Raw genomic sequence first — 8,034 nt, forward strand, 5'->3', positions numbered from 1 at the left:
ATTCGTTTCACTTTTCTGTATATTACTTTGTAAAGAAAGGGTACATATTAGATCAAGTCTTACAAGTTAAGTTCTCTTCTCTGTGAAGCATTTAAAGCACTTATTCAGAAATGTGATATAACATGTATACTTGTTCATAGGAATGTTATATAGCACGTATATTTGTTCATAGGAATGGGATATAACACGTATACTTGTTCACGGGAATGTGATGTAAACTCAAAATTTCAAAAACAAATGTTGGATGAAATTTTGAGTTTATAATGCATATTAATATTAATGCAAAACTCTCGACTTATTAATGGTTACTGATTCACACGTTTCCATCATTCACGTAGAAACTTCGGCTCCAAATGTAAAATATTTACTTATATCTACTTGTGATTCTATAAACCGTAAAGCACAAAAAGGTTCAATGTAAAATCTTCACGCATATATTTACATTTTATCACAATCATATCAAAAGAACTATAATTCACTCGTTATAGAATGAGTGCCTATACCAGCAACAGTGTGTTTACAACCTGCCTGGCCTAATGATGAACTAAAATCTAAAACTGTCGTCTGCGGCCTATAGCAGCAACAGTGTGTTTACAACCTGCCTGGCCTGATGATGAACTAAAATCTAAAATTGTCGTCTGCTACCTATAGCAGCAATAGTGTGTTTACAACCTGCCTGGCCTGATGATGAACTAAAATCTAAAATTGTCGTCTGCTACCTATAGCAGCAATAGTGTGTCTACAACCTGCCTGGCCTGATGATGAACTAAAATCTAAAATTGTCGTCTGGTTCCAAAAAAAGATGATATTTGAAACAAATGATTTTCTACTATCGAATAAATTAGAACATGAAGAACGTTATAGATACAGATTATTCTTTCACTTTTGTTTTATTTAAAAAATCTTAATTAAATAAACCAAAAATATTTCTCTACAGCAGATGATAGTTTCATACTCAGAGAACCAAACCAAAATAAAAATGCACATCGCACAGTATAAACGAAATAGAGATGTTTATCCGAAGAAGTAAAACAACGATGTATAAGGTTATTGTATTACAGAGATGATTAAGTTAAAGTGTTACAGAGAGAAATTCGAGTGATATACATATATATTAAGATCTTATGATCATGCTCAGAGATATTCTATAAGTAAGATGTTGCACAAACTTTTCAAAGTAAAATTCAAGTCAAAGATGTCAAAGCTGAGATGCTACACTCACGTTCAAACTAAGTGTTATACAAAAGGATTGAAGCTAATGTATTAATTGAGACGTTTAAAGTGACATGTTACTTTTATGTTCAAGTTAAGGTGGTACACTGAGACGTTTGAACTAACATGTTACTTCCACGTTCAAGATCAGGTGGTACACTGAAACGTTTGAACTAACATGTTACTTCCACGTTCAAGATCAGGTGGTACACTGAAACGTTTAAACTACCATGTTACGTTTAAGTTCAAGATCAGGTGGTACACTGAAACGTTTAAACTATTACTTTTATGTTCAAGATCAGGTGTTACACTGAAACGTTTAAACTATTGCTTTTATGTTCAAGATCAGGTGGTACACTGAAACGTTTAAATTATTACTTTTATGTTCAAGATCAGGTGGTACACTGAAACGTTTAAACTATTGCTTTTATGTGTCAAGATCAGGTGGTACACTGAAACGTTTAAACTATTACTTTTATGTTCAAGATCAGGTGGTACACTGAAACGTTTAAACTAATATGTTACTTTCGTGTTCAAGTTAAGGTGGTACACTGAGACGTGTAACTAACATGTTTCTTTTATGTTCCAACTAAGATTTTAAACTGGGATGCTATTTCTATATTCAATCTAAAATGTATCATGTATAAACTTACGTAGTTCAAGGTGATACAAAGAGAGGTTTGAGATAAACCGTTACAAGGTGATGTTTAAACTAAGATATTATAAGAGTTTTAATGAGAAAATACTTGCTAACAAAACAATAGAACCAAAAACAAATGACTTGGAGTACGTAGGTATTTGATCAATAAATATACCGAATGTTACACAGCCAAGTGAATATTCATTGGTTCAAAATTACTTCCAGAAATAAACACGGGTATTTTTAACTTTAGAAAAATATTTACTCGCAACGTTTAGGAAATGCAACAGAATAAGCAATAGGAACTAAATTATAATAGTTCCAATGAAAAAACAAAACAAAAAACTTTATAGTAACAGAGTATAGAAGTTTGTCTAACTGTAATTGTAAGTTTGGTAGGTCCGTCATCATACGTATTTCTGTATTTATCACATACCTTCTGAGTAACTTTAATCAATCTCGAACAACTACGTCCCTCTAGGCGAACAACTACGTCCCTCTAGACGAATTTAAACATGAAATGAAGTGCGAAGAGATACTCTCTTCGAAAGTTTCAAGATCAATAACATTTACCAGGAGCCTCTTCGTCCAGAGGACATTTACTTCCTGTACCATTTTTGTCCACGTGACAAACATGCATGCTATTAATGACATCCGGGTATCTTATTTGAAATGGCCATTGTTCTCTGGTCCCTGTAACTCATACGACAAACGTCATTACAACAGAAATTGCCATTTTTAGTTGCGTCACGAGCGGTAGCAGCTTATTACGAGTGTGATAAGGTTAATGATTATCAAACGGACCATCGCACGGGCCTTATTAACGTAAACACAGGTTCACAAGTGGCCAAACCTGAGCAGATGTAATTGTGAGTGAAAAGTCTTTATCTTTAGTAATCTACATGTCTCATATGTAATCCACTAGTAGTGACAATACACAAGTCTAATATCTTACCACGGATCGAAACAACTGGCGCTATTCATTTACCACAGGGCCTTGGTATTCGGCTAGTCCAACTATCTGAGTTACCGGCTTGTTTAACATTCACTGTCATAATTAAGAATAAATAGATAATGGGAGAGACGTACACATTTAAAGACAAATCGAAGTTCGTACACCACATCACACACACATAAAGGCAGCCATCTTGGAATAATATTAAAAAAGAACTGTGTAAATAAAATACTAAAAACAAAACTGTAACGTCCAAAGCGGCTGCTGAAACGTTGTAATATAAGAGTCATGAAAACAGATACAAAAATAATTTTCTGCAACTTGCTAACTTGTTTTTCGTAACACATGTGTCCCATGTTAAGTTATGTTGATAGCGTGTTAAATCTTTAATTTGATTTTACATATGTTAATTTCACTGGTAAACAACATGAAATGAATTATAATATTCTATTAAAGCATACTTAATTTTTAACGTCTGTGCTGAATAATTATCCAAACTTACCAAAATATTCCCCCCCTCAGAAGATCAGCGTTGAATCTGAATGCTTATAACACTAAATACCCGTGGTGGGCATAGCATATTTAGCCCATTGTGCAGCTTTGTGCTTAACTAAAAACAAACAAAGACAAAAATATGCTATTTCTATTTTCATTTAATCGCTCCAATATTAACTACTGATCTATTCATTTTGTAAAACATGATTCCTATTTAGTTTTATTGTTTTCAGCCATTATATGATCCACTTTATATTTTTCTTCGGTCAAAACAATTATGAGTAAGTTATATTGCTTCATATTTATTAAAATAACCACAGCTCTTTAACGTGATAAATATACTAACAAACACATATTGGATTTCTTGTGTGTGAATTAGGCTAACAAGATAAGGTGAGTTTTCCAACATTATATGATGTTATAACCATTTTAAATAAATAAAGAAATTGAGATGGAAACATTCTTGTATATCTGAATATAAATGAAACGTTCTTTGCTGCAAATAACTTTGATTTCACAGTCTTTGTTTTTGAATAATGTTTATCTAGGTAAAAAATTTCCAGTACGAATTATCTAATAACACTTTACGTTTTCCAAAGTTGTATATACATAAACAAACAAACGAATACATATCACTTGAAAAAAATAGATATAATTTATTGCAAAATTAATGTCTATAGTCACTCCCAACGCTCACAAATTATGTCAAAAATTTATAACTTCTAATATTGGCTTTGTTTCTTTTCCACGTATATTACACGTTGTTTATCGTCTTGCCAAACAAAATGTTCAAACCTTTTATTGATAATAATTTTATCAAGTTTAGCGTCAATAAAGAATCAAATGCTTTGTAAGTGGAATTGACAGAAGAAGAAACAATACGGTTATTTTATAAATATATACATATACTTTGTAAGGTTAGTTTATAAATATATACATATATTTTGTAAGGTTATTTTATCAATATATAATATACTTTGTAAGGTTATTTTATGAATATATACATATACTTTGTTTTTGTTATTTTATAAATATATACATATATTTTGTTTTTGTTATTTTATGAATATATAATATACTTTGTAAGGTTATTTTATGAATATATACATACATTTTGTTTTTGTTATTTTATGAATATATACATATACTTTGTAAGGTTAGTTTATAAATATATACATATACTTTGTAAGGTTAGTTTATAAATATATACATATACTTTGTAAGGTTATTTTATGAATATATGCATTTACTTTGTAAGGTTATTTTATGAATATATACATATACTTTGTAGGGTTATTTTATGAATATATATATTTACCTTGTAAGGTTATTTTATTGGTGAATCTATTGTACTATTCAATTTTTCTTTAAAATGACTCGAATATTTAGTCAATTTTTTTTAAAAGAAGAACATTTTTCATAACTCGCTCATTCGGTTTCTGTATTGTAGAAACTCCTATAAAACAAATTATTTTGTTGCTATTTTGTGCACTTCATATGCTATTTTGATTTTATTAATCAACACATTTTGAATCTTTAGACAAACTAAGGCAATCATGATGCTTAAAACATACGAATATTCATTCAACATCAACAAAACATATAGGCTTAGTCTTAAACCGTATGATATACATTACTGATTTCATGTTCATGTTTGTAAACATGATCACGGTGCAACCGTTGTACACTTTACACGTTTCGTGACAACCAAAGAGCATGATTATGTGACCATGATTCAACTGTTTTATAATTTTCATGTTTTGTGAAAAAAACCATTTATCATGATTATGTGACTACAGTGTAATCGTTGTACACTTTACACGTTTCGTGACAACAATGAATTATGATTATGTGACTACGGTGTAACCGTTGTACAATTTATACGTTTTTTGGCAACCGTAGAATACGATCATGTGATCTCCACTTATATTTTGAGTTCGATATCGTATTGAATATTCAGTAATCCTGATACAAGTTCTGCCTAATAACGTCAGCTTGTTTCTTTGGTATGAGTATCGTTAAAATAGAAAGGTACTTCACCAATCTCGTAACCCAACTTGCTAGTTAAATATCTTCTCGAAAATGATATATTTTACTTAAATAGTTTAACGCTAAGATAACGGGCATTAAATCGAATTAAAGTGGTAAAAACTTTACCATCAACATAATATCTATATTTCTCTTGCCTCATAACAAATTTCCATTGTAATTAAAATATCACAAAAACAGGTTAGAAGCATAAACTTTAAAGTCATTACCACGTTCTTGGACAAGTTACTTCAGTGAGTTCAGAGTTTTATTTTATTTTTTAGAACCAGTTTGTAGCATGTAATTAACAGATAAATGTACAAAATTAGAAACTCTATTTTTTTCTATTTTACGTCATTCCTAGCCAAGGTAGTATCAGTTAAGCTTGTTATTTCATTCCTAGCCAAGGTTGTATCAACTAAGCTTGTTTTGATAATAACTTTTTATTAAAATACTAAATGAACGCGGATCGTAATCAGGTCAAATAAAGTATAGAAATAAAGAATTTGCTTTATATGGGGCTAAAATGATACTTGCGTTACCAAAGATGGTAATCAAACAAACACGCTACCAGTGTTTCAGCATACAAAATCAGGCAGTGTAAGGATTTCCAGTATTAATTTGGCATGCCGTAAATCAGGCATCAGTGTTCAACGTTTTCAATTCAATTTGTCACATACGAACAGTCAGAAACGGTTGATATTGTTAAAGTTTTTCATAAAACAAAAACACCTTATTTGGCTTATGTATATGCTGATAAAAACTACCAACATAACCTATTCGAGCGCAGGCACGATAGTTCTTATTATTCCCCATAAAAATATTAATATCAATTTCACGTTAAACTTCCCCAAAAGTAAGAGGGTAAACTTTACATAGGAATACATTATACAAATTCAATCTAACCTCGTCTGTTATATATCTCTGTATTTGCAACTACATTGTTATTAGATTCCAGCACAGATGTGGTTAAAGTAATATCAAGTTATGTGTATTGATCATGTTCAATATAACATAGACTCAGTGTCCAGAAAAGTAAAACAGCCTGCCATAAAACAATTTTTATTCATTATAACTGTTACTCCACTGGGGTTGTTGAGATGTATATGGTTCATTAAATAAATTAGACAATAAATGTCAAAATGTGTTTTGAATTAACTCACACAAAAGATATATAGAAGAATCTAAAAAATGAGACGAGGTAGAAGACCATACTTCTGGTAGAGATATCTTTACCAAGTGTGATTAACTTATCAGTTTGCTTGCGATTAGGGAATGTCATGACGTTTCCAGTGAACCTATAAGGCTTAAGTTTCCAGTGAACCTATAGGACTTACGTTTCCAGTGAACCTATAGGACTTAAGTTTCCAGTGAACCTATAAGACTTAAGTTTCCGGTGAACCAAAGGACTTAAGTTTTCGGTGAACCTATAAGACTTAAGTTTCCAGTGAACCTATATGGCTTAGGTTTCCAGTGAACATATAAGTCTTAAGTTTCCAGTGAACCTATAAGACTTAAGTTCACTGTGAAAACATTAGTGTTTCGTAAAATAACTGTTTTAGCAGTATAAAGCCCTGATCTCTCTCTTTAGCTGTTAGTTAACAGACTGGTGATTTTTCTCTGTATAGAAGAAAGACCTAAATATTATTTAGATCGTAAATCACAAAGTAATGTAAAAATATTGACCTAGGAATATCTGATATCTGATAAATCACTTACGCTCTGTTATATCGTAATATTTATCCATTATTTTGAGTTTTATTGAATATCTATTAATTAACTCGTGTAATATTTATGGCACTATTTGTATAGGTTTTTTATGTGTGCCCTTTTATCTAATTAGTTAAAACATGAGTTTGATTTTTGACTGGTTACTTTTACCCTAATAAAACACATATTGATGAAAACACTAAGATCCATTTACACCATCAATGTTATGTAAATAGGTCTTAGGTGTGTGTGTGTGGGTGGGGGGTAATGATTCATTTTGGATATTGTAAAAAACTTCATCCACCTGAAGTAGTTTGGAGATGACGTTTAGAGCTGGTAACGCAGGTCTTCATCAGGTCAAGAGTTTGGACACGAAGTTTTGAGCTTATAACGTAGATCTTCATCAGGTTAGGAGCTTGAACACGACGTTTGGAGTTTATAAAACAGATCTTCATCAGGTCAGGAGCTTGAACACGACGTTTGGAGTTAAAAACACAGATCTTCATCAGGTCAGGAGCTTGAACACGATGTTTGGAGTTAAAAACACAGATCTTCGTCAGGTCAGGAGCTTGAACACAACGTTTGGAGTTTATAACAGAGATATTCATCAGGTCAGGAGCTTGAACCCGACGTTTGGAGTTTATAACACAGATCTTCATCAGGTTAGGAGCTTGAACACGATGTTTCGAGTTTATAACACAAATCTTCATCAGGTCAGGTTTCGAACTGTAAATGCAGCTTATTACCAAGACTGTGTTTTAGTTTTCCTAAACGTCTTTTCCAATCTATGCCTTAGGTAAAGAAATTAAATTTGGTTTTAATCTAATTTATGTTTTTTTATATCGGCGTTACCTATGACTATAATAGGTATTTATATAGTTCTGAAAAACACTACTCAGTAGTAAATTCAGAACATTTTATATATCAACTACGTTGTTGTTGTTTTTGTCACCGCTGGGCTACATAATACTGTCACATGCAACTAACTGGAGAT

At 31.4% G+C, this 8,034-nt stretch overlaps 1 long non-coding RNA gene across 1 annotated transcript in view; it reads left to right on the top strand.

Moving 5' to 3' along the window:
* Window positions 1–2,625: 2,625 nt before the first annotated feature.
* LOC111084954 overlaps window positions 2,626–8,034 on the top strand; it is a 45,436-nt gene continuing 40,027 nt past the window's right edge. The window contains exon 1 of the long non-coding RNA XR_002609830.1: window positions 2,626–2,721. This is a non-coding gene — a long non-coding RNA (uncharacterized LOC111084954). The remainder of the gene's footprint in view (window positions 2,722–8,034) is intronic.

This window comes from Limulus polyphemus, unplaced genomic scaffold (assembly GCF_000517525.1).
Source record: "Limulus polyphemus unplaced genomic scaffold, Limulus_polyphemus-2.1.2 Scaffold183, whole genome shotgun sequence".
In the NCBI taxonomy this organism is placed as follows: domain Eukaryota; kingdom Metazoa; phylum Arthropoda; class Merostomata; order Xiphosura; family Limulidae; genus Limulus; species Limulus polyphemus.